Genomic DNA, 23,482 nt, shown 5'->3' with positions numbered 1-23,482 from the left:
AATTAAATTGAGGCTTCCTTTCATTCCTAAAAGAATTTTAAAGTAACCATTGGTATGTAAATATCACCTCTGAGAAGCCCCTTTAGACAGAAGTTAATGCCCAACAATTAAAAAAGTTATTCCATTATAAATGAGTACAAATAAACCTAATCCAGTTCACTAGCACACATTTACCTCTCCTTACTCATTCAGGTTTAGGGTGGATTACCAAACTGAGTCTTTTTTTTTTTTGTCTTGGAGTTCAAGAGTCCTAGAAACTGTCCATGATACAATTACAGATGCTATTACTGATGCTATTACTTCTAGCAGCATCCATTTCCCCTGCTTACCTTAATAGCAACTCCAGTTGTGCTCAGGTGACAATGTGTTCAGACAAAAGGTTTTTTCTTTGTGCTTAAATGTGACCATCTGATTAACTGCTGGTAAACAAGAAATGGAACTGCCCTATAGTTTTTTTTAAGAGTGCTATTTATATATAAATATATTGATTGATTGACTGATATAACATAAAGCTATACAGACTTTGTTTCACAGTTCTGAAGAATAAATTCCAAAGTCAGTCTCACTCATGTTTATGTCAAAGTGTCAGCAGGACAGGTTCCTACTAAAGGATTTAAAAATAATCTGCTTCTGGGGCTAGCTGGTGGCACACCTAGTAGAGCAGCATGTTGTTGTTTTTTGTTTTTTTTAATAATTTAATTATTTATTTATGAGAAAGATAGGAGGAGAAAGAACCAGACATCACTCTGGTACATGTGCTGCAGGGATCGAACTCGGGACCTCATGCCTGAGATTTTAATGCTTTATTCACTGCACCACCTCCTGGACCACAGTAGAGCAGCATGTTACAGTGCACTAGGCTCTCGGTACAAGGCCCCAGGCCCTACGTGAGGGGGTTGGGGGGGCTTCACAAGAGGTAAAGTGGTGAGGGTTGGGTTATAGTGCAGCTGGTTAAGCACACATGGCGGGAAACTCGAGGACCGGCATAAGGGTCCCGGTTCCAGCCCCAGCTCCCTAACTGCAGGGGAGCTGCTTCACAAGCAGTGAAGCAGGTCTGCAGGTGTCTATCTTTCTCTCCCCTTCTCTGTCTTCCCCTCCTCTCTCCATTTCTCTCTGTCCTATCCAACAATATCAATAATAACAACATCAATACCAACAATAATAATAACCACAACAATGATAAAAACAAAGGCAACAAAAAAAAAGAAATAAAATAAAATAAAATTTTTAAAAAAGAGAAAAAAGAGGTAAAGCAGTGCTGCTTAGTGTCTCTTCCTCTCTCTCTCTCAATTTTTCCCTGTCTCTATTCAACATATATAAATTAAATTAAATTAAATTAAATTAAAAAATATTAATCACTTTCCTTGCCTTTTTCAGTTTCTAGAGATCCCTACTTTCTGGGATGCAAGGGCTCTTCCTCATCTTGCTCCAGCTTCTTGTGTTCATCATAGTGTCTCTTGCTACTGCCTCAGATCATTCTACTTTTTCATGCCATTTTGTTATTGTTGTTGATATTAACTCTGTATTATTGAGATAGTTCCACCAGTCTATATGTTTTAGGTATAAGAATTTGCAGCTCTTCAAATGTATATTATCATACCACACCCACCACTAAAATACCCATAACCTCCCATCAGAGTTTATCTGCACCCTCCTTTCCTTCGTTCCCACTCCTCTTACCCTCTCTAGTAACTTCAAATCTGCAGTCAGAATCCAACAGTTTGATTTTGTCTGATCTTCTTGGGATGGGGATTAAAAAGAAAATGCCTCTTCTCCTTTCTCACTCACATCTTTATGATCTTTTTCCTTTCTTTTACCCCAGTAAATACAGATGAAATTCCTATAACATTTGTACTACGCATTTATCTTGCAGAAGGAAGTCAAGGAAGCAGAAAGAGAGGAACCCTGGGTTTCTACCAAGTTTGTATTTTCTCCGGACAGTCTCTTTTGAGCTCGCTGTTTATATGGCAGAAAAATTACTGTGTTATTATAATTAAAAAATAAAAAGATGTCAGGGCGTGATTTTGGCTGTGTTTAAAACAAACTGTCGGTTTACTACATCATAGTAGAGCAGTATAAAACAGTATTATTTAGGTACAATAAGATAGGCAAAGTGGCAGATATTGACTAGTCATTTGTCCTTAGAGGTGTGAGTCTTTTAAGCTAGTTTTACCAGAGCTGAGCTCCATATGTACTGGTCTGGGAAGAAGCGGCCATGGTGGTCTTGGAGAGGATATCAGGCACCAAGACTGTGCAGGAAAAGAGGCTGGAAAAGAAACCGATTTCCAGCAGCCTGGCAGTAAATAAGTTCCAACGCGTCCCCCACAATCCTTTGTGGGTTTGTGAAACTTTGTATTATGCTAGTAGGCTAATGTCAGCCATATGCAAATTATGTTCAGCAACCTCAGCCATATGCTAATTATGTCCCAAAATCCGATTAACTGCTGTGTCACAACACTGTGTGTAAAGTGTCAAAACTATTTTTGCATTCTTACACCCCTTCTGAGCCTGATGAAAATTGAGATGAACTGGCCTGACTTTGGAGAATATGGCTTTCCCTCCCTTAAAGAAGTCATAATTTTATCTTTGATTGAACCAAGACAACACTTAGTTGATAACAACCCCAAATCCAAGTTAATAATGTTAATTATTCCAGTTCATGAGAATGGGATATCTTCCCACTTCCTTGTATCTTTTTCTATTTCTTTGAATAGTGACTCATAGTTTTCAGTGAACAAGTCTTTCATTTCTTTAAACCTTGCCATCAAGTTTCCCAACTCCAGTTGTTCTCAAACCAACAAACATGTTCTTTTCTATACAACAATCTCTATAAATTCTTTGATCACAAAGTCACTTCAATAATTCTACCAGAGCAACTTTCTTAATTCTAGTTGATAGAGAATGTAATCCGTGGATTATTGATTGTTCACTGTGGGTTTGGAGGGGGGCCCCAAATATTGAGAGCAGCTATTGGCCCAAGGCCAATTGTTCCTTGTTTCGTGTGACTATTTCCACCTGTGCCCATCCTGTGATAACTATAAAAAGGTGGGATGAGAAATGATTGGGGTCACAGACTCTTCCTTTGCTTGGAAGGGTGTCAGCAGCCCAAGCTTAAGCTTGATAATAAAGGCTCTTACTATTGCAAGTGATTCTGGTCTTCTTTGCGTGAGATGGGGACTCCAACTTCTGGGCATAACACTCACAAATTTACTTTGGTGAATATCTAATATCATATCGATATGAGAAATTGTCAGGCTTTTAAAGAACTGGCATAAGAGAGAGATTTAAAAAAAGAAACAGGCAATGAATGGGTTAACACAGATGATTAGGTTGTTTTCAAAAAAAAAAAAAAACCTAAAAAGTATTCTACACTGTTCCATATTTTAAAGTAATGATAAATACAAGTAGAAAAGCTTTCCTTCAAGAAGTCATTCACCATTATTCAAGCATTTAAAAAAAAAGGAAATGCTGCCAATTGCAAAAACATGGTAGGACCTTGAGGGCATTATGTTAAGTAGAATAAACCAGACAAAGAGAAAAATTGTGTATAGTATCACTAAAATGTGGAATCAGAAAACTTCAGCTCACAGAAACAGAGAACAGATCTTGGTGGTTGCTAGAGGCAGGGGGTGGGGATACCAGGTGAAGGGGGTCAGAGCATACAAATTTCCTGTCACAAAATAAATCCTAGTGATGTAGTGTACATGCTAGCATGGTGACTGTAGTTGACAGTACTGTACTGTGTGTTTCAGAGTTTCTAAGAGAGTAGCATACGTTTTCTTAAGAAGAGTGTTCTTCATACGAAAAAAATCTTAATTGTGCTGGTGTATGTTAATTAAACTTGTGGTCATTTTGCAGTATATAAGTATACCCAATCATAATGCTTTATAACTCTAATACAATGTTAAATGCCAAATATTTCTCAGTAAAACTGGGGAAAGCTCTTTCTTCCTTCTGCTTTCACCCACATATGAAAGGCATTAGGAAGATGTCATTTTCTATCAGTACCTTGAAATTGCATCTGGTCCCACATCCCAGGATAGCTACTCCTCTTTATGCTTCACTTTCTTCATCTGTAAAAGTAGCTTTTCCCACAAGTCATTTGGAGAACTGCATAATGTAAGACAAGTAAATGACTATAGACAGTGACTTGCATGTATTATGTGTGATTTAAAATGATGAACAAGATTGTAAGATAGCAGGTGTACAGTTCCATACAGTTCCCACCACCAGAGTTCTGTATCCCATCCCCTCCATTGGAAGGTTCCCTATTCTTTATCCCTCTGGGAGTATGGACCAGAATTTTTTATGAGGTATAGAAGATGGAAGGTTTATCTTCTATAATTGCTTCTCTGCTGAACATGGACATTGACAGGTTGATCCATACTCCCAGAATGGTAAATGTTTTATGAGTCCTCAATACCTAAGATACTAACAATTCCGTTTCTTATTCATTATGTCTCAAATCAAGAAATCAGAATGACTGTTATGAAGTGAGAAATCATTCAAAGATGTAAATTCAAATACGCTTTAAATAGTAGCCATTTGTAATTATCCACAATCAAAATAAACTAAAAGTTTTGAAATATTAGACATATATAATCTTTAAACTTTTGGCTTTAGTTGTGTCTTCAGATAAATACTTCTAACAGAAATGTGTCAGAGTTTTACTAAATTTTCTATGCTACTATCCCTCGGGTTCTCCTGACCCAGTTTTTTACAAACTACTATAATCCCCCCTAAGGCTATATATATATATATATATATCACATTCATAAATGTAACCACACATAGGCAAAGAGCATTTCAACAAATATTTTATTAGTGATTTAATATTAATTTACAAAATTATGAGATAGAAAAAGTTTATTTCCACACTGTTCCTACCACCAGATTTCTGTGTCCCCATTCTTTCCACTGGAAACTGCAGTAGTTCTCCCAAGGTCACAGATATGGGTTGACTATTATCTCTTTATTACATATATATATATATATAATAGAAAATATTATATGGTGGTAGAAATATACTTTTATTATCTCATAATTTTGTAAATTAATATTAAGTTGCTAGTAAAAAGAAAATAAACATAAAAAAGAAAAGTAATATTTGGGTGGAAAGAAGCAAGGAAGTCTGTTTTAGTTATGTTCCTGGGGTGCATAACTTTAGTAATTTTTGTTTGAACTTGATAGCTAATATGCAGATGGACTGTAAACATTGGGAAGATGGAGTCAGAATCAAGAATAGGGTTAGAAATCTGGAGAGAGTAGCTCCCAAACTTGAAGAAAATCTGTAAATAAAATTAACTGTGTACCCATTAACCTGACCCAGGTTCATATATATTCACAGGTAGCACTAGAGCTTGTGTAACCTCTGACTCTCCATTAGTCTTAGCTCACAGTTCATGGTCACAGTTGGGAACATTCTAGTCTGCACTCAGTGTTCCTCCAGTGGCCCAGCAGGATGACCTAGCCTCCCTTAGGAGAATGGGAAGTCCCTACCGTTGCTGCTTTATAGTGAGGACATGGTCCTGGAGAGACCTACAAAAGGGCTTATGGTGATCTTTCTAATGGAAGTGACTGGCAATGACAGAGAGGAATCTACTAGAGGTCTAGGCCCATCATATCCCTGTAGAAATCCAAGGATTTTCTGACAAAGGCCCTAGATGATGAGGTGACCTGGTATTGACCAAAAAGGCCATTATTAAGTGAGCCAGTCTCTTGCCCTCACCAAGCTTTTGTAGTCCTTTGTCGGTGGAGCTTAGACTTTACCCCAGTATTTACGGCATGTGTGTCATTTGTTGTATTCACACTATTAGGCTTGTGGGGTCTAGCCTCGTTAGAGAGGAAATACACCTAGGATTTTAGATTTTAGTGGATATACGTTAACCTTAAGCTTTACCGCATTTTTAACATTTTTTTTCTTTTTTCTTTTTTTTTTTTTTTGCCTCCAGGGTTATTGTTGGGGCTCAGTGCCTGCACTATGAATCCACTGCTCCTGGAGGCCATTTTTTCCCTTTTGTTACCCTTGTTGTTTATTGTTGTTTTTGTTGTTATTGTTGGTACTGCTATCGTTGTTGGATAGGACAGAGAGAAATTGAGAGAGGAGGGGAAGACAGAGAGGGAAAAAGAAAAATAGATTCCTGCAGACCTGCTTCACCACTTTCTTTTTTTAAAATTTATTTTTTATTTAAGAAAGGATAAATTAACAAAACCATAGAGTAGGAGGGGTACAACTCCACACAATTCCCACCACCCAATCTCCATAACCCACCCACTCCCATGATAGCTTTCCCATTCTCTATCCCTCAGGGAGCATGGACCCAGGGTCATTGTGGGTTGCAGAAGGTAGAAGGTCTGGCTTCTGTAATTGCTTCCCCGCTGAACATGGGCGTTGACTGGTCGGTCCATACTCCCAGTCTGCCTCTCTCTTTCCCTAGTAGGGTGGGTCTCTGGGGAAGCTGAGCTCCAGGACACATTGGTGGGGTCTTCAATCCAGGGAAGCCTGGCCAGCATCCTGGTGGCATCTGGAACCTGGTGATTGAAAAGACAGTTAACATACAAAGCCAAACAAATTGTTGAGCAATCATGGGCCCAAAGCTTGGAATAGTAGAGAGGAAGTGTTAGGGGGGTACTCACTGCAAACTCTAGTGTACTTCTGCTTTCAGGTATATATTTTGCAGTGGTTTATGGATACGTGTGAACATTGGCTCTCTCTCACAGAACCTGGTCTATATCTAGGTTTTGGGACTTTGTTAGAAAGTGAACCACCTGGGATGGAATTAGAGAATACTGTGAAAGGAAAGGTCTCACTCGAGTAATGAAGCTGAAGGGTTGTCATTCCACACCTGAAGTCTCTGGACACAGTGTGAGCTGAAGCATATTGAGGTAGCAATCATTGCGTTGATTAGGTTGCGATCAGCAGATGCAATATTATTTGATATGGATTGGGAGAGGCATACGGGAAAGTGGGCCCTATCCAAGGGTTACAGGACTGGGGGAAATATAGGCTCTATAGTGGAGATGTGAGGTTCCTGCTGTCTTAGGGTTCAAAAAGAGAATGGATAATTAATGTTATCATCACATTAATTGGTAATTGGGTTAACTTTGAAAAGTCCTTTTGTTAGGGTTTGCTGTATAGTACCCAGTATCTTGTATGTAGCTGTGCTATTGGTTGCTTCTGTTCTACTTGGTCTAGGCTTTTGAGAGAATCCGCCTATCAAATACACAGCCTATATATTAAAAAGACTCAGTCTGTGTTTAAAAACTTCAAGACATACAATTAATTTTCCCCCTCTCATATTAATTAACTAGTGATTTATATGACTACACTTTACTAGGAGTGTACATAAACGCCATTCCCACCACCGAAAGACTGACCTTCTCCTGCCCCCCTGCAGGTGGAGAGAACCAAGATCCTTGCACTGGTCCTGTGCTTTGCACCACTTGCACATACCCCACTGTGCCACCATCCGGCCCCACAGATATTTTTTAATGAATGAATAAAACAGAAACTAATGAAATGAGAGCATTTTTTCCACCCTCATTTTATTGAGGAAATGTTGATTTACAGGGCTTTGTTGTCACAAGGGTACATTTCCACATTTCTACAACATAGGTATCAGTAAATTTTATCATCAACCCAACCATAATCTTATTCCACCATAAAGACTTTAAGGGCCTCAACCACCCTTCAGTGATCTCAGTTCCCAATTCTGCTGCAACAGACAACCACATGTTCAAGGCGTAAAGACAGAGAGATTATGCTTGCAATGAGATCATAAACAAATGTCTGCATACATAAGACTACTATATAGATGTTCCATTGTTTTTTTTTGTTTGTTTTTTTACTAAAAATGAGGCACCAACACTTGATTCTTGATAGCTATTAAGACATGCTGTCACTCTGTGTTGAGATCTTCCTGTGCTATTTTGTACTAACATGTTGATTTCATTCCTGCCAAGCAAGTCATTTGAGCTAGTAACATTAGTTCATTGGAGCAGAAGTATGTCAATATTACTCTAAAAGAGAGAGAGAGGGGAAAAAAAAAAAAAAAGACTGGATCCTTTTCAGAACTGAGTGAAAAAAGCCATAGTTTACACTTCTGTTACAGCCTTTATCATTTGGAACATGTATTAAAATAACTGTAAGGCTGCCAGATTTTTAAAGGCCATTTAGAGGTTCTGGCACTTTTTGTTGTTGTTGTTGGTTTGTTTGTTGTAGTTTTGTTATTGCCACCAGGGATTACTGCTCGAGCACAGTGTCTGTACTCTGAATCATGGCTTCTCATGGTCTCTCTCTCTCTCCCCCTCTCTCTTTCTCTCTTCTCTCCATATCTCTCTCCATAGCTCTCTCTCTCTCCCTCCCTCTGTTTCTTTTATTTGATAGGACAGAATGAAATTGAGAGAGGAGGGGGGAAGGTAAAGAGTAATAGAAAGAGCCACCTACAGCACTGTTTCACCATTTGTGAAGCTTCCCCCCTGCAAGTGGGGAGCAAGGACTTGAACAGGGACCCTATACCGTGGCAATGGGTGTGCTCAACCAGGTGCACCAAGCTGGGTCCCACAGGCAAATATTAAATACATAGTATCATATTAGATCCTCACAACAACCAGAAGGCAGGAATTGTATGGATAGGTTAAGAGTGACATCAAAGCAAGCATAACAATATTTCTATTAGAAAATAAGCTTAATTAGAAGTAAGTGGATCTGGGTGTCTGGCTTCAGTGATGCCACTTACTACCTTAAGGAATTAACTCAAAAGAGTTGGTTCCTCTGGGACTTGGTTTTTTCATCTATAAAAATGAAGGGCATAGATAAGGAGCGCCAGCTCAAGAATTCTGAGTACTTTTATAAAACATTTTGTGCAATAGTAGGCTTAAGTCCTGCTGCAGAGTTAGGATACCTTCTTGTTAGTCCTCAAAAGGATACTCTTTTGCCCAACTGCCTTTGGCCAAGAAAACCATATTGAGCTAGTTGGTCACATGTTACTTTGAAAAATTGTATCTTTCTGCCTTCTTGTTTTTTCTCTCCTATTGTTAGTAGTCAGAATTTGATTTCCAGATAAGATCTTGGAAAGGTAATGTCAAGGGACAATACTATAAAATATAAAATTGGGAGGATGGTAATAGAAATGTATGTGAGTACTAGAAATTCAAGAGAATTTCTCTGTACTCTGTGTACCAGAGACTTTGAAATATTTTGAATGATTTCAGGGGGTTTCACTAGCCAGTTAACGTGCCTAGGAAGTGATTAGTAGAAACACAGAAGAAATTTTCCACATTTACTAAACAAAAGCTACAAATATAGGTGAGGCAGAGACTTTTCTGTTAGATGATGGCCAGAGATGCTGAAAATGGAGAAAGGATGGTTTCTTCCAGAGAAAAGTGCTACCTGGAGCCAGCTGTTCTTAGCATATTTGCAACTTGGAGCAGTCTGCTATTTGACACTTTGTCTCATGAACGACAAAGTTATTTTTAGGAATATTCTAAATGAAATGCTTTACAATAATGACCAGAAAAAAATCACAAACACAGGGTACTCTCTTTTATTTATTAACTTTGTCATATAACTATTTCTATGAGAGATGCATGTAATAATACCAAAATAAATAATGTAGTAAAACTGAAAAAAAACCTGAAATAAAACAAAAATTTATGTAGTAGTCTGTTACAATAATGAATTAAAAATAGTGCTGGACCTTTACTTCTACAAGTTAACAATGACATCTACAAGACTATCTCTTTGCATATTCATAACTATAGACAGACAGCATGGCCTTGTGAATCTATAGTTCCTCATAGGTGACCAGGTTAATTTATAGTAATGCTAATATCAAAACAGCTTTTCAAGTGAAGCAACACACAGGGAAAAATCAAATGTCAATATAAATTATTCAAATAGTTCTAAAATTATCATTTTACAGCACATTCCAGAACTTTCAATACCACACATCTTTGCTTTTCAGAATATAATCGAACAGCTTTCAAATCTATCTGTAGTCAAACAAGTCCACTAAAATAACTCCACCAGAGAATTCATCATGTTCAGTTTCTTCCAATTTACCGTCATTCTACTCTCTTGTTCATTTCATATCTACTATTTAAATTCAGTATCTACTATTTTAATTCAGTAAGCTCAGGAGCTGAACACTGCTCCCAAGAAAACACAAAGGATTTTCAACCTTTACAAATATGTTTTTCAAAGAAAATCATTGTGTGAGGAACTGACTGTATAATTTAGAGTTCTCTAAATTTCCTTCCATAGAGAATATAATGTTTACTCAATCAGTGATAGCTAATCTTTAAATGTACTAACTTGATTCAATGTGTATATTATTAAAACTGAACTGTTACTATGACAGTTGTTTAGAACTAAAACCAAGACAATCTTTCTTAGAATGGGGATCACTGAACACTGACATAATTAAAATATATTGGCACACGGGAATAACAAAGTACATATCAGCGTTTATCAGTTATTCTGTTTGTAAATTATCCACAGTGTGCGTGCAGCCTATGCTCTCTTAGTACCTCAACCTTGCCACCATTTCCTGTCACTAAAGTAAAAGCACAGTCCTGTATCAGGGCGAAAACAGGAATTAGCAGACACCAATTCTCTTTGCTAAGGAAAGAACTGGAGAACTTAGTGGAAGATAGTTCCTCATAACAAACTTTTAGTGAAAACAACGGAATCTATACTGAAATACAGAACTAAATAAAATCTAGGGACCCTTTCAAGATGACACTACATACTAGAATGAAAAACTCAGATTAAAATGTTGGTATATAATTAAAATGACACTTCAAGTAGTTGAGAAGAGGAAAAGCGTATGCTCAGGTGACTGTAAATACACATAAATAAATGCAAGTGTTCTCTTACTCCTCACACACAGTGACTTACGGATAGCCTGAAGAGTTAAATGTGTAAAAAAAAATTAAAAATTAAAAGAAAATATACATATGGTTATGCATGTTATTGGTTTGAACAATTTAAAAAAAAAAAGTCAGCATAAAGTCAAAGCTGGAAACCACAAAGGGAAGTTCTGACACAGTCAACAACATAAAAATTAAATGTTATGGACTAGGCAGAGGCACAACTGATTGAATGCACATGTTACCATGCATATGGACCTGGGTTCAAGCCCCTGGTCCCCACTTGCAGGGGGGAAGCTTCATGAGTGTTGGAGCAGTGCTGCTTATACCCCCCCCCCTCTTTTTCTCTTTCCCTCTTTATCTCCCCCTTCCCTCTCAGCTTCTCTCAGTCTCTATAAATGTTGGAGAGTATGCCAGCTCCCCCTGGCTTCTGCTTAACCATATGCCTATATAGGGATAGATTTAATCCCATTCAAAGCTTTGGTCTATTTACATAAATCACTTTTACATTTACATAAAGCACTCCAGGGCATTGGTGGTTCAGTGATAGGATTCTTGCCTGCTCTGCCCCCTCCTTGTCACACTCTGATTTTCACCAGTCACTTTTCTCTCCACCCTCTCTATGTCACATCCTGTTTCCACCCTACTTGGCAAGTATATATAAAGACAGCATTGTGAGTTTTAGAGTACCTTGAGTTTAGCTTAGCTCGTCTTAGATTGTGCTGCGTCCTGCATGAATAAAGAGATACTGCCTACAGCTCAACCATGAGTCCCTGGTCGTCTGTTACCCGCCCGTGAAGCTAGCCCGGTGAAAACAACATAACCCGGTGAAAACAACAATAAAAAATAAATAAAATAAACAATATATATTTTTTAAAATTGTGTTGATACTTTAAAACAAGTCATAAGGAAAATTAAAAGACAGATGTTGTCTTAGGAAAATAATACTTTGTTATTTGTGTGATTTTAATGAATTTTCAAAAGTCATGAATGTTCTCTCCTGAAAACTCCAGCATCATAATAAAATTTAAAAAACAAAACAAGACAACGGTGAGTTATTTTACTCTTCAGTTTGAAATTCATGTTGCTCTATCCAGTGTCAACAGAGCCCAGCAATGTGAAGGCTATTTGACATAAGGTAGCAGATAAGTCACCCTTTGGGAGTTTATACTTGCAGGTGACTTGTGTTTCTACTTATAAGAATATATACGTAGTATATGCTATATGGGTGGACCCAAACACCCCACCATATTGAAGGAAGCTTTGGTACTGTGGCCTCTTTCACTGTCTATCTACCTCTATCTAATTAAAGAATAAGAATAAAAAGAACATACACAAAGAAATATAACTCATATATAGAAATCTTCCTTGTCCTATTACATTAAATATGAAAACAGAAATCATTCAACTGGAAAAAAACAGTTAAATAAATGACAATGTAGTGGTAATTAAATACAATGCATTCGTTTTAAAAAATCATAGCGCTGAAGCATTATATTACATGTATTAATGTCCATAATATAATGTTAAGTGGAAGAGGCAATATATAAAACTGTTTCTACAACATAATTGCAGTTTTTATTAAACAAGATGATTCAATTTTTTAATGTTCTTTATATTAGGTATTAGGATTATTATTAATCTATAATTACATATGTTTTCTACATGTTCCTACAATGATCTTATAATACTTTCATAATCCAAACTAAAATAGATTGTTTTTTAAAAAAAGAGGATTAGATAGGATAATTCTACCCCTTCCTCAAATGTTCTCCACAAGAATTTTTTTGCTGATCTCTTTGTGGAGGTGATAGAAGGAAGCCTTCCCCAGGTTAGCCATTTCCTCCAGACCTACTACATTCAAGGTTTGTCTGCTGGTTGCTAATTTATCAATTACATCATTGAGTAAGGTCTCCTGACTCCCACTATCTCTTCACCTGGGCCCTCACATTGTGTTAAAAAATAGAAAGGGGCAGAGGTAGATAGCATAATGGTTATACAAAAAAACTCTCATGCCTGAAGCTCTAAAGCCCCAGGCTCAGTCCCCACTCTCCCCAAACTTCCACCACCACCATAAATCAGAGCTGAGCAGGGCTCTGGTTAAAAAAAAAAGTTAAAAAGTAGCTGAAAAGGTAACTCAGTGGTAGAGCAGTGGACCTGAAAACATGAACTCCCAAGGTTTTTTTGTTTTGTTTTGTTTTTAAATAAAGTGAGAATGTTTCATTTATTAAAAAGATTCTTATTTCTGCCTTTAATGTTCTTCATCCCGTGGTCACAGATTAACTGACTATAAATGTGAGGACATTTCTGTTCCATCGGTCAGATTGTTTTTGCTCCTGTACCACACAGTTTTGGTTGCTATAGCCTTCTCATTCAGTTATAAGTCAGAGAGTGTGATGCCTCCAATCTTGTTCTTTTTTTTTTTCTCATGTTTGTTTTGTAAATTTTAGTCTTTTTTCACTTCCACATAAACTTTTATAGCATTTGTTATATTCCTCTATATTTGTTACATTCACAGAAATTTTGATAGGCATTGCATTGACTTTGTACTGCTCTTGGTAAGATGGTTATTTTAATGATATTAAAAAAATTCAAGAAAGATTCAAATTGAAAGCTATGATCTGGAACAATGCTATATGATCTTATGTATATGTGAAGCTTAATTAAAAAAAAAACTCATAATGAAGAAGCTCAGGTTTGTTTTCACTGTAGAAAATGTAGTAAGTACTGAGAGTGTAATGTACAACAGAACTCTCATTAGTACTGCTATATGATAGCTACCAATAGTGTTGAGAGTGAAACCTGAGTTCTCATTTTTTAAAAAAATAGATACTTTTTAAACAAAACAACAAAATCCTTTGTCTTTTTATATCTCACAGTCATAGAGATGAACCTTTCTAAAATGGAAGTTATATTTAATAGATATTTCATCAAACAGGTTCTGTTGGATTTTACACTACTTTGTTTTTTTTATGAGTTTCAGTTGAAACTCCAAATTTAGAAACATCAATTTGATCAGACCTAAAGGCAGGAAATTGCTTTAATTGTTAAGCTAGTTTTGTCATAGTCCTTATGATGCTACTTACATATTGGGTTCAGTAGCTCAGTAGTTTTCAAACTTGTCTGCATATTACTGTCATTCTACAATTTCTAAACATGTGAAAGCCTGGGTCTGACCCCAGTTCCAATAAGACAGGATCTATATTTTGTATTTTGGAGCTCCTTGTATTTTGATCCTGGCACTCCAGCATGTGAGCATGTGTCCGTTTTTGTTACCTCTTAACTCTGTATCTCATTGATTTCATTTTTGTTTGTTTGTTTTATTTTGGTTTTGCTTCCAGGGTTATCACTGTGGCTTGGGCTTGGTGCCTGCACTACTAATCCACTACTCCTGACAGCCTTCTTCCCCCCCCCCCGTTTTTTTTTGTTGTTGTTGTTTTATAAAAAGGAAACAATGACAAAACCATAGGATAAGAGGGGTACAACAACTCCACACAGTTCCAACCACCAGCACTCTGTATCCCATCCCCTTCCCTGATAGTTTTCCTATTCTTTATCCCTTTGGAGTATGGACCCAAGGTCATTGTGGCATGCAGGTGGAAGGTCTAGCTTCTGTGATTGCTTCCCAGCTGAACATGGGCATTGACAGATAAATCCATACTCCCAACCTGCCTCTCTCTTTCCCTAGTGGGGTGCGATTCTGAGGAATTGGAGCTCCGGGACACATTGGAGGGGTTGTCTGTCCAGGGAAGTGTGGTTGGCATCGTTCTAGCATCTGGACATGGTGGCTGAAAAGAGAGTTAACAAATTACAAAGCCAAACAAATTATTGACCAGTCATGAATTTAAAGGCTGGAGTAGTGCAGACGAAGAGTTAGGGGGTCCTCCATTTTGCAGATAACTAGTAGGCATATTTTAGTTATATTCCAAAGGGCCTGTGGCTATACTAGTTTTTTTTTTTTCACCTGAGTCTGAAATCTGATATATAGGTGGATCCAAGTTATTTTCTAGGGAGGTGATGCCATGGCTGGAAAAGGACTAGAAAGCTAGATCAGGGAAGAGAGGTAGCTCCCTAATATGGGAAAGGGGTATAAATATTGTTGACTGTAAACCCCATCGATTTGATGTGATCTGGGGCCCATATTCAGCTTAGGAGCCTATGTGACCTCTGCATCCCTGTTGATCTGAGCTCACATTCTGTGGTCACGAGTAGGAAAATTCCAAGCTGCCCCAATATCAACCCATCTCCCTCAGGTGTAGCATAGAGTATGTTGTCCATCCTCCCTTTGTAGGATTCAAGTTGAGGGCAAGATCCTATAGGGGCCCACAAAGGGGTCTATTTTGTTGTTCCAGATAGAGATGACCAGTAACAATGGAAAAAGGGATTTATTTTAGGTCTAGGCCTATCATGTCTGTTTGGGAATCTCAGAGAATCCTTGAATAGGGCCCCAGCTGATGAATAAGCTTATTGAATAAGACAGAGTGAAATTTCGGTGGGGGCAGGGGGATAGAGAGGGAGAGAGGAAGATAAACACATGCAGACCTGCTTCACCACTTGTGAAATGGACCACCACCCCCCCACCACCACCCCCACACACACACACACAGGTGTGGAGTTGGGGCTCAAACTGGGATCTTTGTGTGGTCCTTAGGCTTCATACAATGTGCCTCTGATGTTTTTTTGGCTTTTTTCTTTTTGTTTTTGTTGTTGCTTTGTTTTTTGTTTGTTTTATCACCAGGACTTACCCACTCTAGGCTGACTTTTTCAGATACATAAGAATAGTGAGACACACACAAACAGGCAAAGATACTGCAGTACCAAAGCATCCTCCGTTGCAGTAAGGGCTGGACTCAAACCTAAATTATGTTCGAAACAAGGCAGACACACTGTTCTACTGAGATGTCATGCTGGCCCATTAAATACATTTTTACAAAAATGAGCCTATTCTGAGTTAAACACCATTTCCTAAAATTTATATGTTGAAGTTCAAATCCTGGTGCCTCCAAATGTGTCTTTGTCTGAAAATAAGGTGATTGCCGATTTCTTCTTCTTCTAGCGTTTGCCCTTCTTTCGTAGCCAGTCAACAGCGTCAGGTTGAGCCTGATGTAAAGTTTCGAGACCTCCTTTGAATCCGGAGAGGTGGCAGTCATTGACTATGTGGGTCATAGTCTGTCTGTAGCCGCAGGGGCAGTTCGGGTCGTCTCTGGCTCCCCAGCGATGGAACATAGTGGCGCACCAGCCATGGCCTGTTCGATAGCGATTGAGGAGGGCCCAATCATAACGTGCTAGGTCAAAGCCGGGTTGACGCTTGCAGGGGTCTGTGATGAGGTGTTTGTTCTTTACCTCAGCTGACTGCCAACTCTGTTTCCAAGAGTCTGGAACAGAGAAGTTCAGTGTAGGCGTAGGGGACCAGATTGGATGACGAGACGTCAAGCGTTGGACAGGGTGGGCAAAGATATCCGCGTATATTGGCAGGTCCGGTCGAGCGTAGACGAGGGAAACGAACTTAGATGATGCCGCATCCTGACGAATATCTGGCGGGGCGATGTTGCTAAGAACTGGCAGCCATGGAACCGGGGTGGAACGGATGGTTCCAGAAATTATCCTCATGGAGGAATATAATTTGGAATCGACCAAGTGGACATGGGGGCTACGGAACCATACTGGGGCACAGTATTCTGCAGTGGAATAGCATAATGCCAGAGATGATGATCATAGTGTGGAAGCGCTCACGCCCCATGAGGAGCTGGCCAGTCTTGCAATGATGTTATTCCTCGCACCCACCTTTGCTGCAGTTTTTACGAGATGTTCGTGAAATGACAGGGTGCGATTGAGAGTAACGCCAAGATAGACTGGCTGGGCTTCATGCCGGATTCTCGTATCGCCAAGCTGCACATTAAGCTCACGCGAGGCCGAGGCATGGTGTAGATGGAAAACAGATGATACTGTTTTTGCAGTGCTAGGGATTAGTCGCCATTTTTTACAGTAATCAGATATCAGGGACATGTCTTTCGTGAGTGTTTCCTCGAGGATGTCGAACTTGGATGCCTGAGTTGCACAGCAGATGTCATCGGCGTAGATGAACTTCCTTGAAGAAGTTTCTGGGAGGTCATTGATGTAAATATTAAATAGCGTAGGAGCCAGAACAGAGCCCTGGGGGAGACCACTTGAGACAAGTCTCCATCTGTTAGACTTGTCACCCAGATGCACCCGGAATCTTCTGTTTTGGAGAAGAAACGATATAGTGTTGGCCACCCATGGAGGCAGGCATCTTGAGATCTTGACTAGGAGACCACGGTGCCAGACCGTGTCATAGGCTGCTGTGAGATCAACAAAGACAGCACCCGTCTTTAAATTCTTCTGGAATCCATTTTCAATGTAAGTTGAGAGGGCCAGGGCTTGTTCGCAGGTAGATCTTCCTGGGCGGAAACCAGCTTGGGCGGGTGATAGGAATTTCTCTGTAAGATGAGAAATACGTGACAGAAGCAGCCTCTCGAGGAGTTTGTAACACACGGAGAGGAGAGAAATTGGTCTATAGCTGGCTGCCAGTGTTGGGTCTTTCTTTGGTTTCAGAACCGCTATAATCTTCGCACGACGCCAAACTTTGGGCATAGACTCAGATTCCAAGATGTGGGACAGGAATGAAGCGAGCCACTTCTTTGCTGCGGGACCCAGGTTAAGAATGAGTTCTGGGGTGATGTTATCATAGCCAGCAGCTGTTCCCGGTTTAACCCTCTTCAAAGCGTCTTCCAGTTCAGACAGTGTAAAGGGAGAGAGTTTTGGAGATGGACAAGATAACCAGAAGTGGGATGACCACTCATGGGAAATTTCTCTTTTCCAGACTGGGTCGATCTTAGCACGTCCAACTTGAGTTAGGTGACTGGCCACTGAGTTTGGAGATATGGGAGGATGGGAGATGGGAGGGGGTTGGCTACCGGCACCCAGTCTGTGAAGAAGCTTCCAGGCCTTCCTACTTGAGTGGGTGAAGTTCAGACTTTCTGTGAGTTGTTGCCAACGGGCTTGGCGTGCTGCATCCAGGGAGGCAATGAGATGGTCATTGCCGATTTGATTAAACTATAATAAGGCCATACTGGGGTTGAGTGGGCATCTAGTCCATTATAAAATCAGTGTGAAGGCATTCAGTGAGATAATAGCACAAGAAGATGAAGGCAGAGATGAAATAATCTGACAAGCTTAGCACTACCAAAGATACTCTGCAAACCACCAGGAAGCTAGGAAGCATCCGAGACCATTTTTTCCTTGCCACCTCCAAAGCTTGATCTTGGACTTACAGAATTTTTTGATTGTCTCTAAAATTGTGAGTCAAGAAGTATCAGTCAAGAAGTATCAGTCAGGTAGTTCATTTCCCACGTCTATGCTCGACTGGACCTGCCAATATACACGGATATCTTCGCCCACCCTGTCCAACGCTTGACGTCTCGTCATCCAATCTGGTCTCCTATGCCTACACTAATCTTCTCTTTTCCAGACTCTTGGAAACAGAGTTGGCAGTCAGCTGAGGTAAAGAACAAACACCTCATCACAGACCCCTGCAAGCGTCAACCCGGCTTTGACCTAGCACGTTATGATTGGGCCCTCCTCAATCGCTATCGAACAGGCCATGGCCAGTGCACCGCTATGTTCCATCGCTGGGGAGCCAGAGACGACCCGAACTGCCCCTGCAGCTACAGACAGACTATGACCCACATAGTCAACGACTGCCACCTCTCCGGATTCAAAGGAGGTCTCGAATCTTTACATCAGGCTCAACCTGACGCTGTTGACTGGCTACGGAAGAAGGGCAAACGCTAGAAGAAGAAGAAGTCAGGTAGTCCCTCCAGTTTGCTGAACTTTGTTATGGCAGCCCTAAATATCTAAGGCAGACCAAGAAATACCAATGTTTTAATCAAGTGTCTGTTTCTCTAAAGATTGAATCCACCCTGGGAAGCAAATACTGTTTTGTTCAGGGGGTAATCATTTTTGCATTGGCAAAAGTAAGGCATGAATCCCACTGGTCAAGAGGCTAAAACCCTCTGCAAAATAAACTTGTTTAGACACCTTCACCAAGCTGGAACTGTGCACCTGAGAAAGTTTTCACATAGAAATATACTTTTATCTCTGATATCTAGGAGTGAATTCCTTGTGGGGGAGTAACAATTGGGAGAGAGTGACTTTGAAAGAAAGATAACTTTCAGTGTGTATAGCAAGCTGAAGAGCACATTCTGGGACAAGGGGTGTCTCTCTTGAGGGAGCTTGGGTTGTGGAATGAGAAGTGTTATTTATAGCTTCCAGTTTTGTTCTCTCTGAATTACAAATCTCTCTGTTATCCCCTAGCCTTCAAGAAAAAAAAAAATCTTCTTAAGAATTATAGGCTCAATTATCACCATGGGGAATCTGAGGCCAGGGAATGTAATCTGCGGGGGTGGCTGGGTGGGAAAGGAGTTATAGCCTGTTGAAGAGACTCCAGTGTCAAGACCACAAGTGGTGACATGCACAAAAGCTATGTTGCAATCTAGAGACCCTTGCCTGACTAAAGTGGTAGGTGGCCACCAGAACAGCTTTGGGAAACATGTCAGCTTCCCCTTGGGTTACTCAGAAAACACCTGGAAATAAAACCAACAAAAAATACTGGACTTCCTTAGCACTGGCAGGCTGGGTCTTCCGTTGTTGTTTCTAGGTGTTTCATTGTTATGAGATCTCAAAACTGAGTATTTCTGGGACATAGCTCTTTTGTATACACTGTGCCAGAAATCTAGATATTTTTTCTTCAATAAATTCTTGCTTTCTTTTCAACTTCTTCCATAGGTTTGGCACCAAGTCTGCCAAATATAGAAACAACAGATTTTCACTAGGATTTTGGATTACAGAGATTTTTCTCATGTTGTCACATGTTAGCAAAAATAGAATGCAAAGTATCATCATTAGTATTTGTCCATGCAGTGCTACTTTCCTGTGACAGTGATGTACATCTCACAAATTCATGTTTTTTTCCCCACAGAGGTTCATTCATTTCACCTTAGTATCTGATTTAGACTCCCTGTATCTGCTTTTGTTATCCTTCAATCTGTTTTCCTTCCAGCAGTTAAATTAACTAAAAATACTAGTTTAACCTGGTAACTACCTATGTAAGTACTTCAATATTTCCCAAGGGGAAAACAATCTAATTTTTTGGTAACTTTTTACTGCCTGTATTTAGCTTCATCTCTTGCTCTCTCTGGGAATTCCTTCTCCACTTAGCCTCGTCCCTCATTTTCCTTCAAGTCTTATATTTAATATCGCTTTCCCAAGAGAGCCTTTACTGATCCCGATTCTAAGGCAGTTGGTAAATCCTCGTACTCCTTAATTGTCTTCAACTAAAGCTGTGTATTTCTAATCATATATCGCTTTAATAAATTATTTGTTTAACATTAGCTCTCTCAACTTTAAGTACTATGATGGTAGAAGTTGTTTTTCTATTGGGTTGTTATCTGCCCAAGGTTATAACAACATTTCTTTCTATTGTAACTGTATTATACACTTTACTTCCTGCCCTGCACTGTCAAAAATTCAAGTGTAAATTTTGACTTCCCCAAAATCTTATTTCCAGTATCCTGTTCTTGATAAGAAACTTTACCAATAACAAAAAAAAGTGGTGATACTTATTATACACTGTATTCTTTCAGTAAACTAAGCTGAAGAAAGAAATGGTACAGATAAAAATCAGAAGGAAATCACAGTTATCACACTATACTGTATGCATCAGTATCGAAAATTAACATAATTTCTTTACAAGGAAATTCACATATCAGTGGGCCTTGAAGTTTATATTCATGTTGTTCTATGGTCAACTATAGGTGCTTAATAAATATTTCATCAGTTAGAAAGTAGAAACCATGGCAATAGCATTTTAATTGTATGATAAAGGAAACATAATAAATTATGTTTTCAAGAACAAAAAAATTAACATGCTTTAAAATAATTAGAGTATATCTTTAAACTTACTCTTTTGATTTCATGAAATATGCCCTGTTGGAGCTACAGAGCCCTTCTAATATTTTGATTAAATATGAATATCTGAGATTATTTAAAAATATTTATTTATTTATTTATTTTTATGAAAGAGAGATACAAAAAGCAGATAGATAGAGCAGAGCACTTCTCAGCTCTGGTTTATAGTGGCAGTAGGAATTGAGTCTGACCTCAGGGCCTCTGGCATGAAGTTCTTTTGCATAACCATTATGCTATCTCCACAGCCCTGGGATTATTAACTTTTAAGGATTTTTTTAATCTTTAATATTTATGTTGAGCAACTGTTTTCTTTTTTTACATTTTTAAATTTTGTTTTTTATTTTATAGAACTGAGAGAAATGGAGGGGGAGGGGAAGGTAGAGAAGGAGAGTCACCTACAGACCTGCTTCACCACTTGTGAAGTTTCTGTCCTGCAAGGGTGGATAGATGGCTTGTACATAGGTCCTTGCACATGGTAGAATGTGCACTTTCCCAGGGGTGCCATTGCTTGACCCTCAGGGATTCTATTTTAATGATACACCTAAAGGAATGGTACTCAAAATATTTTTAGTCTTCCACCTCTAGCCTTTGTTTAAACAAGATATTATAACTTGCTGTTTAACCTTAAGTAAGCATCTGTATCTTAATTTTTTTTTTATTCCTTAAAGAAGATATAAATTCTTGCCCTGGACCTAACATAAACTAGTCTTATGACTCTTGGCCTCAATTTCCTTGTCTATTAAGTGAGAAAACCACCTAAATCTCTAACTGACAGTATCATTTTGAGGATCAGTGATATAAAATTATAAAACTCTTATTTCATAATAAACTGCTAAATGTTAGGCTCAGAAGTTTTCAGTAAACAGTACTTATAGGAATGACCAAATGTTGCATTTCCATTGAATTAGTCAACTGGGATATCACTGGCATTCTTATTTGTTTATATACATACATGCTGATCTAGCTTCTAGGGTGGGAGAGAGACGACCAGGGATTCTGAGTGGGATGCAGTTCAATCTTTATTGATGAGGAATGCAGTGCAAGAATCTAATCTCTCTAAATCAGAAAGCCCTGTCCTTTATATCTCCTGAGGCAGAAGTGTCAGGTCAGAAGAGGATGTACATAGGATAGGGGGTGGGGAGAAGGAAAAAGCTTGCAAACCAGTGGGGATTAAACAGTGGAAAACAGGATGTGACTAGGAGAGGGGGCGGAGTGGAAAAAGAGCGTGAAACAGTGGGAATTAAACCGATGCCCTGTATGCAAGGCAGTTCCCAGGTAAAACAGTGATTATATAAATAGAACACAGCCTTAAGCAGGGGGGGAGCTGGCGCACTGCCCAACACATACATATATCAGTAAGTTTCAACCTTTATCTAAGTAAATAGAATATCTAGGAATATTGAAAGAAATAAAAGAGGGGCCGCCCACCTGCAGGGGCAGGGGGAAAGCTTTGCAAGTGGTGAAGCAGGAATTCAGATGTCTCTCTGTTTCTCTCCCTCTCTATCATTCCCTTCCTTTTTGATTTTTGACTGTCTGTATCCAGTAGATAAAGATAATAAAATATTTTTTAAAATAAAAAAGGCTTGATTAATAAATAGAAGCAACACATTTGTTAAGATATAAATAAATTTCCAACTCCAGTTTTACTCAATTTATTTCTAAAGCTTATGAAAGTTTCCTGATATATAGTCTTAGTTCTAAATTTTGACAATTTTATTAGTAACACTGAAAGATTTTAAACTAACATTATATTTAATCTTCTTCCTAAAGCTCCTTGTTTCTTTGTCAGAAAAGACATAAATTGTCATTGCCTATTTCTGTTGAACTTTGTAATATAAAATTCTTCTTGCTTATCTAACTTAAATCAGCCATGCAAGATGGCCCCTCTGGGTAATAATTAGACCTGAAATATGCATCTGAGTGGAAGAAAGAAAAGCATCTCAATTCTAGGGGGTTTTTTTGTTTGTTTGTTTTGTTTTTTATTTAATCATGAAGTTAGAAGGAGAGAGAAAGAACCAGACATTACTCTGGTACATGTGCTGCAGGGGATTGAACTCAGGGCCTCATGCTTGAGAATCCAGTGCTATAACCACTTGGCCCACCTCCCAGACCACTGTTTTTTGTTTGTTTGTTTTTTTAAATTAGTTTTATGATAACTGTTTGTGTGCTACTTGGGTTTTCCTGTAACTCAGCAGAAATAAACCTCTCCACATCCTAGAGTAATTGCAAATTTATGCTAATTAAGTATCTAGTACCCCATGTACATATACCATTTTGATTTTTAACATGCAAGGATGAAATATGTTATATATCATATATCACTACTTTCACTATATTATTCTAAAATATATTATTAAATCAATTTAGACATAGCAAAATTAAAATTTAGCAAGTAGCATTCTAACTATGCTGCAAGTGTTCTATGTAAAGAGTTTCACTTCAATCCCATGTCAAAACAATTTATGTCCTCAAAATATCTTTACTTACTATAATAATAGGTTTTTCACATCATCATCAATAATCTAGACAATTGATATTGACATAGACATTTTGTGCTTATTGAGAAAACACTTTCTCATTGAGTCATATAAAAAAGAAATTTAGGTCAGTCTCAAGGTATTTT

The sequence above is a fragment of the Erinaceus europaeus genome, chromosome 5 (genome assembly GCF_950295315.1).
Source record: "Erinaceus europaeus chromosome 5, mEriEur2.1, whole genome shotgun sequence".
Lineage (NCBI taxonomy): Eukaryota > Metazoa > Chordata > Mammalia > Eulipotyphla > Erinaceidae > Erinaceus > Erinaceus europaeus.
This window is presented reverse-complemented; position numbering follows the sequence as displayed.